This window comes from Pelodiscus sinensis, chromosome 10 (genome assembly GCF_049634645.1).
Source record: "Pelodiscus sinensis isolate JC-2024 chromosome 10, ASM4963464v1, whole genome shotgun sequence".
Classification (NCBI taxonomy): domain Eukaryota; kingdom Metazoa; phylum Chordata; order Testudines; family Trionychidae; genus Pelodiscus; species Pelodiscus sinensis.
This window is the reverse complement of record NC_134720.1, coordinates 54854549-54869601: the sequence shown is the minus strand read 5'-3', so window position 1 is coordinate 54869601 and position 15053 is coordinate 54854549. Positions and strand designations below refer to the sequence as shown.

The 15053-nt window shown below is 45.7% G+C and overlaps 1 protein-coding gene across 7 annotated transcripts in view; it reads left to right on the top strand.

Annotated features, from left to right (window-relative positions):
- Positions 1-15053, top strand: part of ATP13A3 (ATPase 13A3) — a 114625-nt gene that overhangs the window by 12372 nt on the left and 87200 nt on the right. For 2 of the 7 annotated variants that reach the window (XM_075938303.1, XM_075938301.1), the window contains exon 2: positions 10101-10136. The exons of 2 other annotated variants lie outside the window; for them this stretch is intronic. The gene's annotated coding sequence lies outside the window, so the exon portion shown is untranslated. Of the gene's footprint in view, positions 1-3095; positions 3230-10100; positions 10179-15053 lie in introns of all 7 variants that reach the window. 3 more of the 7 variants (XM_075938300.1, XM_075938299.1, XM_075938302.1) reach the window with 3 other exon arrangements.

Below are 15053 nucleotides of genomic sequence, written 5' to 3'. Positions count from 1 at the left end.
TTACATTAATGTTTGCCTAACTCTGTTGTGGGGTAAAGTATTCTAGTGGCAATAACAAACCCCTTGAACTTTGTTCCTTGATTAAACTGCATCTTTAAGTATAACTAGGGCAATCCTGCCACTTTCTCATCACATCACATACCTTCTTACTGTTCAGTAACCCCCAGTTTATACCTAGGCAACCACAAGTTGTGGGTAACTTTTGCAAGAAATGTGTTCCCTGTAAGAAACCTTCATACCTGCTTCAGTTTTGATAGGATATGTTCAACTTAAACTCACCTGATTTTAAGGGTTTAAGATTTTTCACTATTTACTTTTGTTTTCAAATGTATTTGAAAGCATCTATTCTGACTGGCTTCTAGCATTTATGTAATTGAATTGTGTAATCCTGGATGATAATACCAAACCACAAGTATTTAACCTCAGACTACATTCTAGTAGCAACAGCACAGCAAAACCCTCTCTCTCAAACATCCACCCCCATCCTGCATCTCATCTCTTTAGCAAAGGCTTGGGAGAGCTTGCAAGATCTTATGACTGTCAGTAAATCAAGATTTTGCCAGGCCAAGGAGAAGCTCACATTCAAGCACTGAGGACCCTTTAAGGGAAATGCCTGGCCAACAACTCTTCAAATCACTGCTGCCCTTGGGAGTTGTTGCAGTGTGTCACAGGGCAGAGAGATACTGAAACCTAGTTAGAAGGTAGTGCACTTGCTGAGCAGTGTGCTCTCACTGTGCCTGGCCTCTGGGTAGGTGAGCCCTGCATTCTGCACTAAAGTGTGCTGAACACCCACGCAGCACCAGCTTAGGGTGTTACCTGAATAATTCTCACATCTCTTGTGCTTGATTTTGTCATTCAGAACAAATGGCAAATCTTAGCAGTGTTCTTTGAATTCCTGGGTAGTTTCTTCAGCAACTGAGACTAAATAGACGTCCATGTTAACACCTTCAATCTGCTCTGTGCATCTTCCCTTCCTTTTCTGTACCGACCTTTGGTAATCACCAGTCAATCCCACCTTTGCATTATTGATCAACAGCTTGCATGCCTTCACTACCTTTGCAGTCAGAAACCACCGCATTGTGAAAGCCGAAAGACAAGATGAGCTAGGTAGCTTTGCACAGAACAGTATTATTGGATACCCAGTCCAACTTCCAGAAACTCCCAAATTCTAGAGGGCCAACGCTCCTTACAAGATACAGCTTTATCTGCTGCACCCCCCTCTCCACATGAACATCGTTATGGTTTATTAAATGAACTAGTCATGCCTTTGTCATCAGTAGTGACTCCTTCAAGGCTTCTATTTTAGACAGTTCTAAATTTTTGTTTCTTCATAAGAAAATGAAGGGCCATGATATTTTCATCACTTCCCTTTTAAATTCTTAGACTAGTTAGTTTATTAATGAATTCTAATTTTTATTTTTATTAAACATAAAACACTTTCACTATATCATCACGCAATTACTTTAGAATGTCACACAAGTACTAAAAATGAAAAGCCAATAATATCCCCTGAAAAACACCACTATACTGGGTTTTTAACAACATTTTTTGCTCCTAATAGTATGTTCTATACTTAGTGATTATAGGGTCAGACCACGTGAGTTACCCAAGCCTAATGTTTAGTTGTTTTCACTTGTGGTTTATTAAAATATGATTGTATTTTCAATGCTTAAAAGTCCAGTTCATTTATTGTGTAGCTCTAGTTAAACCAGCTGCGATGGCATTCATCACTTTCTTTGTTTGACAGGGCAACTGGAATTGTAACTTCCAACTATTATTTTAAGACCTTCCCACTTTTTTATAGCAGGGGACTCAGCTGTTGACTCCAGTCTGCACTGACTTTCCAGACAGGTTAGCCATGCTTTTTCTGTGAACAGCTGCATTTGAGAACATTGCTGCTTTTTTTTCCAATTACTTTTTAGAATAAAATTAACTTATTGAGCATTGTCTTCTCTAGAGTAGATGATGCCAGCACTTTTTAGGTTGTGAAAAACAGCTGGCCAGGTTGGTTTTATTCTCTTTGTAACCTTGTTGAAGGTTGGATACTGTAAGTTGCAAATACTTATGCTGCTGCTGTTTGTGTCTGTGTGAATCTTTACTCTTTTCTTCCTTTGGGATTTATTGGCACTTGATATTTTCACCTGGACCGAGCTCTAAAATAACACAAAGTTCTGTAGTAAGGAATACATATTTGGGGATTTTGTAAGGGAGAGGGGTGTTTTATAGGCCAAGAAGCTCACCTGAACTTGCTCCAAGAGTGTTGAGTGTTTTTAGAATCCCCGGGACCGAACCTTTGTCAGTGCTGCTGCTGCTGTGTCATCCTAAGGGCTTGGCTTGGTGGGGACTTCCCTCTCCCTGTGCCTGTGATCCATCCTTGGTCACCTCCTGCAGCCACTGCCATGACAACCCCAAGGGCAGGCAGCATGTCCTGCTTTGCTGGATGCTATTCCTCAGCGGAGCAGTGTGGTGTGGACTCATTGGCATGCTTGCTCTGCAGCACACAGCGTGTGCCGCAAGGTGGGCGGTAGTTTGCAATAGTGGGGCATGCAGCTATTGCTTTACTGACCCCTCCCAGGGTAGGAGGAGGGGATCAGAAACGACTCACGGCAGCCTGAGAGGGTCAGGGTATAGAAACTGTGAAATTTAGCATAGATCTTGTGTGGTTTTTAACAGATTCACTATTGATTGCAGGGGACATTTTAGGAAGGCAGAAATGTCATGATTGAAATAGGAGTTTGGTTAGCATTAGGATTAGCATTTCTAATCTTGTGAAAAATGGCAGGGTCTGGCCTAGGGTTGTTAAAAATCCTAACTGCTGAGATTGATTATAGAGCACTAGAACGGGAAGGGACCTCGAGAGGTCATCAAGTCCAGTCCCCTGCCCTTGCGGCAGGACCAAGCACCCTCTAGATGAGCTACTGCAGAGCCTGCAGCGAAGTTCCCTGGGAGTGGGGCCGTCAGCTCCTGCAGACCTGGCTCCACTCCCAGGGAGGAGGCGTCGCTAGTGTAACCAACACCCATACACATCTGCTTGTCAGTTAAATGGTTTGTCGTTTGCACGCCAACATCCCTAATCTGGACCTTTTTCTTCTTAGGGAGCGCCTCCAACAAGACAGTTCCCCGTGCGCCAGTCCAGTTCGGTACAGTACTGACTCATCGTCGTTGTTTGCGTTACCAGAGTCCCCCAAAGCACTCCACAGACAGAACAAGAGCGAGCCCCTGGGCAAAGGTCAAGTCAAGTCACCGACATGATTTCTTGTAGAAACTGATTTTTCTTGCATGTCTTCTCGCCAAATGTTGAGCTGGGCTGACCCTGCCTAAGCTGTGGGTCAGGGTCTGATTTTGATGAATGGCTGTAGCATACACCTGCTGTCTCGACTTAGAATCATGGAACCACAGAGCTGGAAGAGACCTCAGAAGGTCATCAAGTCCAGCCCCCTGCTCTAGGCAGGACCAATCCCAACAAGATCAACCCGACCAGGGCTTTGTCAAGCCGAGACTTAAACACCTCTAGGGATGGAGACTCCACTGCTTCCCTAGGGAACCCATTCCAGTGCTTCCCCACTCTCCTAGGGAAATAGTTTCTCCTAGTATCCGACCTGGACCTCATCCACCACAACTTGAGCCCATTGCTCCTTGTTCTGCCATCTGTCACCACTGAGAACAGCCTCTCTCCATCATCTTTGGAACCTCCCTTCAGGGAGTTGAAGGCTGCTCTCAAATCCCCCCTCGCTCTTCGCTTCTGCAGACTAAACAGACCCAACTCCCTCAGCCTCTCCGCATAGGTCATATGCTCCAGCCCCCTAATCATTTTGGTTGCCCTCCGCTGGATTTCAAAATGTCTTCACTCGTATCTGAAATTCGAAGTAGTAGAAATTACAGTGTGTGAAGTAGGAACCAGAGCACATAGCCAGCACAGTGCTGAAAAAGCCAGAGGTGTTGGGTTGTTCATTTTTGTAGCCAGTCATAAGTGTTCCAGCGCCTGCTGTTCTGGAAATGGTTTGTTTATGGGAAATGTCACTTTCCAGTGATACCCTTCCTTCCACTCTAGTTCCATTCTAACTGTTTAACTCTCACACCTCATCCATTTCTGCTCGTTGGTATTTCAGTTATCATTAAGTATTTTTGACTTTTCCAATGTCTGTCTCAGCAATGAATAAATGAATTTCTAGAACATGGTCTGCAAGGCGAGTTACAGATTTTTTTCAAGAGGAATAGTGATTTATCGTATCTATATTTTGTGGACTCGTATTGCTCAGGTTTTGATTTTCTTAGGTTCTTGTATGGCTCTTGTATTAGTATCTGAGTGCCTCAGAATCTTTTAATACATTTACCCCCCAAAATCCCTATGAGCTGGAAAAATGCTCTTATCCCCATTTTATAGATAGGGAACTGAAGCGCAAACACACTAAGGCCCAAATATGGAAACGTATTTAGGTGCCTAAATACTTCTTCAAATATCTGGGCTCAAATGACTTGTCCAAGGACACATAGGAAGTCCATAGCTGAGCAAAGAATTGAACATGGGACATGCGAGTTCTGTGCTAGAAACCTAATGGTGGGACCATCCTTCCTTTTCTAGAGGTCTTCAGAGCCTGCATCTTTGTCAAATACAAAAAGAGTAAGATTTCCCCCTTTTGCTTGGCTAAGGTTCATTTTAGGAAGTGGACATATACTGTTCTTGCCAGAACCATTGAATTCAACAACTTGTGCCTTAACAGAATTAAAGAAAACCAACGGGGGGAATGGTCTAAAATTTTCCTTGCTAAATGTCAGTCTGCTTTGGCTTCCTTTATGCTGGAGGAAGGCAGAATAGTACATTCCTCAATACACTGTAAAAGGAGGCACTTTTTAAAGCAGAAGCAACTTTCATGAAGAATTTTCTAAAAATTTACTTTCATTTCCATGAGGAAATATGATTTCTTTCCAGTGCTCCACTCCAAGACCCACATTATGTAGCTGCTGCTTATGTACCCGCTACACTCTTTAAAGAAGTCTCTGAGGCCGCAGTCATTCGGATACTTGCACTGCCCCCGGCAGTCAGTTAAGCAGGCGTGTGCGGGCATACCTACATTACAGGTGCTAAACGATGCAGCTGGGCTGCTGTAGCACTGTAGGGGAGATGCTGCCAACATTGGCCGGAGGGGCTTTCCATTGATGTAGTTAATTCATCTCTCCAAGAGGCGACAGTTTGGAAGAATTCTTCCATTGACTTAGATGTGGCTACTTGACTGCAGTGCTCAAGGCTCAACAATTTTCACAGTGCTGATTGACATAGCTCAGTTGATCTCATTTTCAAGCACAGACCATTCCTAAATACAGGAAAGCTTGGGTATCTGGCACTGTGGGGGAATGAGGAGTGCTAGCCAATCAGGAATTCTGTGAACTTGGTGTTCCTGGCCTTTGTTTGTCTGGAGGTGGGTGACGAGAGGGATCACGGGAGGATTCCCTGTTGCGTTCCCTCCCTCCGGGCACCTGGCAGTGGCCGCTGTGGGCTGGCAGACACTGGGCTGGAGGGGCCTTTGGTCTGACCCAGCCTGGCCGCTCTCATGTTCTTCTTACCGATTACCCACCCTGTGCTGGGTCCCCAGTTGGCAGGCTTATCTGTTTTGAGAGTCCCGCTGCTGCCCCTGTGCCACCCCCTCCCTCACCTGCTCTCCTCCCAGTGGTGGATTAGTCATTGAGTCAAGGGATGTGCCTGGGGCCCCAGCCAAATGGGTGCCCTGCACCCTCACACACTCAGCCCCCTGCCCATTGTTTCTGTGGGGGGAGTACATGGGGTAGGTGGAGCAGGGCAAGTCCATGACCTTGCCCCCTGGCTGGCGTGCCAGGCAGGAACGGGTTAGCTCCAGACCTCACTGCCTGCTGGAGAACCGAGCAGATGGGCAGGCAGGGAGGGACAACTCGGGGGCCTGTGATGGCTGGGCCTGGATGCTAAGTGAATGGGCTGTGGCTGATCCCGGCCTACCCACGGCTGCATCCCAGCTTGGGTCTCAAATAGCTTTGGCATCGATTCCAGTTAGCTCTGGCATTGGTCTTGGTTACTAGATTGAAGATTGACACGGGGAGAGATCAGAAATGCCAGGTTCTCTCTGCGGAGCAAGGTGCCAGATAACGCTGCTTTGACTGTATTTGGAGGCGCTGGGCTTCAGGGTGTGAGCTCTTTGGGAGGGTGATTGTCTTTTACTACAGATTTGTGAGGCGCTGTGTGCAGCTGTCCCTTGAGATGGTTCATGCCTCCAGGCACGCTTGTAGTACAAATAAGCATGGCATGTGTTCTTCCACTGTTGAAAATAAGGCATGCAGTTCAAATAGAGCATGAAGTTGGATTTGCAGTTGACATGGTGAGTCTTAAAAGTGTAAATAACAGCGCCCAAAACTAAAACCTGTTGATTTGGTAGCTATTGTTACCTAATAATCTTTTCTTAGATAGTTGTTAGTTTGAATGTTTAAAGCTGTATGCTGAAATGTTTCCTCTTTCATGTTGTTGTATAGTAAGATAAAAATCAGGAGTTTCATTGAGGAAAAGTTACTTCCTTTGTTAAATAACCTACATAGCCGAGGATAAGGATCAGTTGCTGTCAGTCCATGGTGGTAGTCTGCTTGCAGCTCTGAAATAGTCCAGTACCTAACAGAAACTCAGTTCCAGCTTTTTACCCCATCAGAAGAATGATACCTGTTAGTAGGGATGTAAAGCCATGTAACCGATCAAAATGGTTAACCGCAGGGCTTGGGCTGCTGGCCCTGCGCCAGGGACAGCAACTGGGGGGTGCTCCATTTGGATTGGGCACTGGTTACTGGGAAGCATCACCCAGTAAGGGTCAGGGATGTTAAATAGCGATTTGTAAGCTAATAGAGTAGTTGATGGAATGTCCATTGATTAGTTGATAAGGGGGTTAGCTCCTAGGGTGGCGCAAGTCGGGACTGAGCAGTCCCGACTTGCGCTGGCTCCAGGACAACTGCGGCTCTGCTTTTTAAATGTAGTAAAAGCCATTAGGCTCTTACTACATTTAAAAGGCAGGCGCCGCAGTGGGGGTCCTGGCTTGCGCCAGGTCCCAGACCGCTGCACCTCTGCTTTTTCAATGCTTACTCTTACTACATTTAAAAAAGCAGAGCCGCTGTGGTTTGGGACCAGGTGTGAGCTGGAACAGCTGAGTCCTGGCTTGCGCCGGGTCCCCCGCTGTGGCTCTGCCTCCCCTACCCCCTGGCAGAGATGGTGCTGGGGGAACCGGCTCTGCACAGTCTAGGCTTATTGCGTAGTCGACTACGTGACTAGTTGCTTACATCCCTAGTAAGGGTGATGCTTACTAGGTAACTGGTTACCTGTTTACATCCCTACCTGCTAGTAACAGAGTGTACATGGCACAACCGCTGGGAGAGAATTATGAATGTGACTTAGACCTTGTCTACACTTGCAAGTTTTGTCACCAAAAAACCCTTTCTGGCGACAAAAACTGTTCCCATTGTGACACGATAAGAGTCGCGACATACCCCCATTTTTGGTGACAAATTGATTTAGGAAATTAAATAATTTTTCAAATCTTTTTAGGTACTTAGGAGTCTAAATTCCATTGGTGATGGAATTTTAAGCTTCTAAAGGCCTAAATCTTAGGAAAATTATATTTAGGTTCCCATGTCAAGTATTAGGGTTCAGAATCTGTTTTCGGCAGACGGCAGTGGACCTATATTTTTCCATAAAATCCTTTTTTGTCACTTATGTTTTAATGCAACACAGGGTTGTGCTTTTTTTTTATAGTTTTACCTCAAAAATCTCATCACATTTCTTTGCTTTTTATGCCAATAGTGTAGGGTAAGTCTTGCATTTCTTGTTGAATTTTGGATTTTCATGATCATCTAAGTACTAGAGATCCCTTGCAATCTCTACTGCTTAAATTTCTATATTCGGTTTAAGGATAACTTCTTAGAGTGGCTTACCTTATTTAAAATTGGATTTTGAGTGATCCCCATGTCAATTTCCAGAGGCCTAAGTGTTCCTTCTGATTCATTTGCTTGTTTTAAAACTTTGCATGACCCTTAAGTCTCTATGCCTTCTAACCTTCCTTCTTCACATACAAAACCCCCCTCGCAGTTTATGCCGACAGCCTTTTATTTATTTGAGTAAATAGGACCTCTCGATGCTTTTGCAAAGAACCCCGATTACTGCATCAGCAAAGCATGAATGAGTACAGAAATGGAGAGGGAATGTTCTGACCTTGAACATTCTCTTCTGCAACTGTCCCAAGATGAACAATTTTCCTCCTTCTGCAGGTGTCTTATTTTTATTAGACTCCATTAGCGGTGGGATCAAAAGGCATTAGAGAAAAGTGTCAGGTTAGTTATTACTGGGCTATTTTAACAGTGAGTGGAACAATGTACAGTATTCCAGTGAATCTTTAGTTTTCACAATCTGTTTTTGTAAAATACCAAAACCAATGAATTAATGGACTGGATTTTTATTAAAAAATGCAGAAGCTAGAAGTGTCTTATTTCTTACCTCATCTTGGTGGAGGAGGTTATGTACACTCAGTTTGAATACCATCATAGAAGATTTAAGCAGATTGCTGTTATGCTGCCTTATTGCCTGCCTGCCTTTTGTAGTAATACTTGCTGTCAGTCCAGGGTTATGCATTTTTCTCTCAATAATAAATAACATTTTCCTTGATCACCCTCCCGCCCCTCCAGCCAAAGCATTCTCATACTCTGCCCTGATGTAAGTGCCTCCTCAGCCCCGGATATTCCCTGACACACCCAGTGGGAGCTCCCAAAGAAGGGTGGAGGCTATACCCAGACCCAGCCTTTATCTGACTGTGGCTGGCCAATTGTAAAAAGAAGCTGTTCTGCTGAAGTCTGTTTATTGGTGCTGACCTGGAAGGATTCAAGTAGGCTGACCTATGCAGTCAAACGGAATAGGGTTCTCGTGAGATTGTTCGGTGCCACCTGTTTTTCTGAGGATTTGTCTCTATTGCATTACAAGCTGAAAGTTTCAGTTCAGGCTCAAGCCGAACCGTCCATCTGCACACAAATTGCACTAGCCCAGCGCTCAAATCTGGGGTCCCGGAATGCCGTAGAAGTGGTGGGTCTGACTCTGAGTTAAGCTGGGACCCAGAGTTCAAGCCCTATAGCTTTGCTATGTAGAGAGCCTCCTGGACTCACGCTCTGGGAGTCCACAGTCCCACAGACCGACTTTGTGTCCTATTGGCCAAGCTTGATGCTCCAAAGTGATGTTTTCCCAAGCTGCACCATAAACCAAAGGCTAAAAAAGCCACATTTGGGGAGGTGCGAGGAAGTCTGGAATATGGGGCCTCATAATCTGGTGTAGAAGCTGGAGCCCCAATTTGGGACCCTGGGGGTGTGTCGAGACTACAGGGTTTTTTCGACAAAAGTGGACCTTTGTCGACAAAACTAAACCTGCATCTACACTACCGCTGAGTTCTGTTGACATAACGTTGACAGAACTCAGCAGTTTTGTCGACGCTGGTAAACCTCATTTTACCAGGAATAACTCCTTTTGTCGACAGAGTTCTGTCGCCAGAAGGCGTTATTGCATCTGCACTGTCCTTTGCGTCCACACTGTTATGTCGACAAAGCAGCTTGCTTTGTCGACAGAACTGAATGTAGTCTAGACGCTCTTTGTCGACAGAAGCTTTGTCGACAGTATCTGTCGACAAAACTTCTGTCGACAAAACCCTGTAGTCTAGACGTACCCTGGGACTATAAATGAGAGTAGGCTTTCAAACCCTAACTCTAAATGACAGATCTGCTAGCTTGAGATCTACTAACCCTGGCAGTGTAGACGTATCCCCAGATTCCTGGTATTCTGGACTGTCTGGTATCCCTACAGCATGCAGGGTTATCCACCAACTCCATGCATCAGCAAATCATTGTACTGGGCAGTATGTTGTAATTCTGAGCATCCTCCAGTTGCTAGATTCCTTAAGGGAATCATTCATGTGTTTTCCCCATTGTGAGAGGGCTCCCCCATTTCTGACAGGTTAATGTAGTTTTATTTGGGTTACTAGATTCTCCTCTTGAGCCACTAGCAACATTGGCACTGCTACATCTATCTCTTAATATCTCTCTCTCGCTCTCTCTCTCTCTAGGTATACCACCAACTCAAAAGTATAGAAGAAATACAGGTATTTGCATCTGGTCTACCTTACATGTTCGTTAAGGATAAGGTAACCCTTAGGTTCATCCTAGGTTTTTACTGAAGGTTGTTTTGCACTTTCATTGGAATCAAATGATTCATCTCATTGTTTTCTTTGCCAAGCCCCACTCAGCTAAGGGAAAGCTAAACTACAGACCTCTGATGTTAAAACTAAAAAAACCATGAATAGTCCTGCAGCACCTTAGAGACTAACAACAATGCAGATGGTATCATGAGCTTTCATGGGCACGACCCACTTCTTCAGGTGACTGGAGTTAAGGGGTTCAGGGTACAAATAAATAACAGAGAAAGACAGGGGATGGGGAAGAAAAAATGGGAAAAAATGGGTGGGAAAATTGTCAGAGTGTCCCTGCTAAATGAGGCTAATGGAGTGGGCTCCAAGTACCTGGTGCTTAGCTTTTTATGTCATTAGGGTGTGGAATGTACCATCTCATCCATGGCTGCTCTGGATGAGCTTGTGTGGTGCAGGCTGTGGGACTAGAAAATTGCTTTGTTGACATTTGGGCTTGGGTGGGAGCCCAGGCTCTGGGCTCCTACCCCCCTCACTGCGGGGAGAGGGCAGGGGCTGGAGCCCAAACATCTGCATAGCCTTGGCCAGCTACAGCCATGCCAGGCGTCTTTTATTCCAGTATAGCTGTTTGCTTATCACAGCAAACAAGGGTGTTTCCATAGCACAGATGAAGAAATCACTGACAGGTATTCTAATGTTTGCTGCCTGTGATGATACAATGTTTTGCCTGTGATTACGTTGAGGGATATTGTATGATCGCAGTTCACTCATACGATTAACTCAAATTAATCATGACTGATCTCCGTTTTAATCACATGGTTAAACAATAGAATGCCAATTGACCACCTCATGCAAGTACTATAGTGCAATCTCTTTATCGTGAAAGTACAACACACACATGTGATTTTTGTTTGTTTGTTACATAACTGCACTGAAAAACAAAACTGTGTACAACTGTGGAGCCTAGTAGTCCACTCAGTCCTACATCTTGTTCAGCCAATTGATGACAAACAAGTGTGTTTACATTTATTGGAGCTAATTCTTCCCACTTCTTCTTTACAATGTCACCAGAAAGTGACCAGACTCACATTACAAAGTCACCAGAAAGTGAGAACAAGTATTTGCATCGGACTTTTATAGCTGCCATTGCAAGGTATTTTCGGGCCATGTATGCGAAACATTCCTATGCCTTTTCATGCTTCGGCTTCCATTCCAGAGGATAGACTTCCATGCTGATGATACTTGTTAAAAATAAATAAAATGGGTTAATTTAGTTTGTGACTGAACTGTTTGGGGGGAGAATTGTATGTCTCTGTCTCTGTCTCTGTTTTACCTACAGTCTGCCATGTGTTTATTTCATGTTCTAGTAGTCGCTGATGACTCAGCACGTGTTTATTCTAAGAACACTTTCACTGCAGATTTGACAAAATGCAAGGAAGGTACCACTGTGCAATTTCTAAAGCTAGCTATAGCCCTGGGCCTAAGGTTCAAGCGTCTGAAGTGTCCTCCAGAAGAGGAGTAGTGCATGCTTTCAGAAATCTTAAAAGAGCAACCCTCGGATACAGAAACTATAGCGCACATACCATCCAAGAAGGCAGTCAGCCTTTTAGGGATGTCAGATCCCTTGTAATCAGTTTTCTGGTTAAATGTTATGTTTAACCAGTTAACTGTTTAACTGGGGACAGGTGCGGGGGGGAGGAGGGGCTGTGGGTGAGCTGGAGCACCCCCGCACGCATCGTGCTGCTCTGGCCAGGCCGGGTCCACTGTGGGTGGTGGTTGCTCTGGCTGGGCTGGAGCACCCCTGCCTGTGGTGCAGTGGGTCTCACTGGGCTGGAGTAGCCCCTTGCCTGCGGGGGGCTGCTTCAGCCCCTGCCAGTTAACTGTAACTGGTAAACCATTCACATCCCTACAGCCTTCTGCTGGAGGCATCTGACTCAAATGACGAAAATGAGCTCTTCAGTCTGCACTGTTTTGGATCGTTATTGAGCAGAACCCATCATCAGCCTGCACATGTGTCCTCTGGAGCGATGGTTGACATGTGAAGGGACATACGAATCTTTAGCACATCTGGCAGGTAAATATGTTGTGATGCCAACAACAACAGTAACATCTGTTCTTACTTTCAGGTGATATTCTGAACAACTAGGCAGCATTATTTCTTGCAAATGTAAACACATTCGTTTATCTGAGAGATTGGCTGAACAAGAAATAGGACTGAGTAGACTTATACACTCTAGAGTTTTACATTGTTTTATTTACATATTTTTTTACACATAATTCTACATTTATAGGTTCAATTTGCATGATAAAGAGACGGCACTACAGTATTTGTCTTAGGGGAATTGAAAACTTTTTGACAGTGAAAATTTCAGTATGGAAAAAGAGTGACCACCATACACTTTGTATTGTAATTACAGTCACTATATTTGAAAATGTAGAAAACATCCAAAACTATTTAAATAAAATGTATTATGTTATTCTTTAACAGTGTGATGAATTGTGCAGTTAATCATGATTAATTTTTTAAATAGCTTGACGGCCCTAATCATTTTCGTAGTACTTGATAATTACAGCCCATGGGATATTTTCAGCCTATTTTCACTGAGTGCCCACTAGAGGGCGAAGATGGTTTTCTCTCTCTTCACTTCTTAAAAACAAAAAAGGGGTGCATTCTTGAAATGATTTGTAAAATTGACTCAAAGACTTGAGTCAGAACTTGTGGTAGCTTGTGCATAGATTACCAAATAATAAGCGGTGCATGTAGAGATGGAAAATCTCCCTGAAGAGATATCCCTTAAACTTTTGTTTCCTCAACAATGGATACAGTTATGAGCTCAGGCAGAGTTTCGGGAGGGTGGAGGGGCCGCAGCCGTGGGCTCTGCCATGGCATTCCCGGCCTTAGTGAGGGGAAGTACTTGCGTTCCATGCATGCCTCTCACCCCAGGCTGGTGAAGGGAGCGCAGCAGCCAGGGGCGAGAAGCATGCACGGAATGCAGGCACTTTCCCCACACGCCCGGACAGTCCTGGGAATGGGATGAAAAGCTAGCTGCTGCGCCCTCCCCCTCCCCCGCCGAAACGGCCCTTGATTAGGAGCACAACATCATGACCTATTCAGGGCAGTTGACATGCATCTCAAGTCGTCCTTGTCTCCTAGCCTAACTATGGGACTGTTCAGAACGTGCTTTGTAAATCGGTGCTCTTCTTCCAGAGAGGGCCCCGTGGGTGCTCCCCATTCGGTTGGTGCGCCAGCGCCGCACCTCAGAGCGGAGATTTTGTAGCAGTGTCCTTGGGGCTGCGCTGGCGCACACCAGCCACCGTGCGCTGTTAGGCTGCAGGCGTTGCGCAGGTGCGACCCCCCTACTCCTCAGTTCCTTTTCTGTTGCCTCCAGCTACCGACGGACTCATCCGTGATCCCTAGCGTCTTCGCGTCTACATGACCAGACTTCTTAAAACAGTCACATTCACAATAGTAGTTGTGACAGCACGTTGGGGTTTTCCCGTCTCCTGCACGCCTGGCTCTAAGGCCCTTGCTTCTATTGCGCTTTGTCACTCGCTGCTGGGAGCTCCGTCCACGGAGTGCAGTACATCCCACTTCTGACACCAGTGTGACGGCGTGTTGGGGTTTTCCTGTCTCCTGCACCCCCGTAATGGCACGGACAGACTCCACCAGCCAGTAGAACAGAGGGAGTTTATTGCTTCTCCAGGATACAGCACAGACGTAATCTGGTTACAGGGCAGGCCTAGGATGCCTCAGCCCCCCTGGAGATGCGGGAGCCTGGGCCCCTAAATCCCAACCCGTTGCCTAGGCTGCTTCTTCCATGATACCAGACAGAAACCTAACTCACTCACTTCCAGCCCTGCCCCCAGCCAGGGCTCCACTCCCCTTCTTCCCATTGTTCCGCTCCCTGGGAGATCACTGGTCAGACAGGTTTGAAGCCCCCTTGCATAATGACTCCTCTCCTGCCCTGCTGGGCCGTGCTGCAGACAGTGGAGGTCACTCACAACCCACTGCCCAGCATAGCAACCAGCAAAGTACCTCCCAACTATGTCACAGTAGTTAATTAGTGAGTTTAAATACTTAATTACTTTGTTAGTTAAAAAAAAACTCGATTAGTATAAGGGTGTTTTTTGTTTTGTTTTTCTTTTTCTCCCAGTTAATCCCTTCCTGCAGTCTCTGACTGTTTCCTCAGGCAGGCCTGGCTCATCGCGGTTTAAGTGCTCTACCTCATGTAAAGAGCCTATCCTGATATCGGATGGCCACTCACAATGCGTCCACTGCCTCGCAGAGCAGCATTACGCTCAGAAATGTCCTCATTGTGCAAAGCTAAAACTGTGGGCACAGAGAGACAGAGACCTCCTGCTTCAGTTATTTTTATTGGAAAATTCGCTTAGACCAGCCTCTGATCTGGGCCAGCAGCCAGAGAAACGTGAGCAGCAGGGATCCAGAAAGCTCGCCAAAAACGTATGATGCTGCCGGCGTCTTTGGAGACCCCAACGGAGATGAAAAGCAGGCATGCGCTAAATCGTGCTCTGAGGTGACAGGCTTGGAGTTGCCTGCCTCACTAGCTGCAGCACCATCCGGCAAGGATACAGTCTTGCCGACGCAGCACGAGAGCGCAGCGCCAATCACATCAACAGGCATCTCAGCTGCTGCCACAGAGGCACCTGATGTGGCACAGCTGCCCTCGGCTCCGAGGCATGATTCAGTGCCTCAGCCTCTGTGTCTCCTGCTATGGTACCGCCAGCACCTGTTGGGCATTACACTCAACACAGAGACTTATTAGTCTCATCCACTTTTAACTCACCACTTTTACAAGCTGAACACGCTCTGCTGTGTTCACATCACAGAGATCACTCTCTGGGAAAAATTTCATC